This window comes from Octopus sinensis, linkage group LG11 (assembly GCF_006345805.1).
Source record: "Octopus sinensis linkage group LG11, ASM634580v1, whole genome shotgun sequence".
Classification (NCBI taxonomy): domain Eukaryota; kingdom Metazoa; phylum Mollusca; class Cephalopoda; order Octopoda; family Octopodidae; genus Octopus; species Octopus sinensis.
The window spans coordinates 26,532,818-26,533,096 of record NC_043007.1 but is presented as its reverse complement, the minus strand read 5'-3'; the positions used below and the strand labels follow the sequence as shown (position 1 = coordinate 26,533,096).

The 279-nt window shown below is 31.2% G+C and overlaps 1 long non-coding RNA gene across 1 annotated transcript in view; it reads left to right on the top strand.

The window, feature by feature from the left end:
- LOC118765355 overlaps window positions 1-44 on the top strand; it is a 725-nt gene extending 681 nt beyond the window's left edge. The window contains exon 2 of the long non-coding RNA XR_005001191.1: window positions 1-44. This exon is cut by the window's left edge and continues 69 nt beyond it. This is a non-coding gene — a long non-coding RNA (uncharacterized LOC118765355).
- Window positions 45-279: the final 235 nt, after the last annotated feature.

The window sequence follows — 279 nt, the reverse complement described above, 5'->3', positions numbered from 1 at the left end:
CCCTAAAATTAAACTAGGAGAACTAGGAATAAAAATCAAAAAAATTATAGATAAAACAAACAATATTAATACTATTTTAAATACTATTATATACTAAAACAAGTGATATACACTCGGAGGGAACACAGAAATCCTGTGGTGTAATTCTTATGCTGAAGGGTGAATTCAGATCTCGTCACTTTGAGCATGGCTGTTCTGCAGAAAAATGCAGCATCATATTTGAGCCGTATCGAGAATGCAGCTGTATTATAAAGCTCGAAATATGAAATATAAGAATTT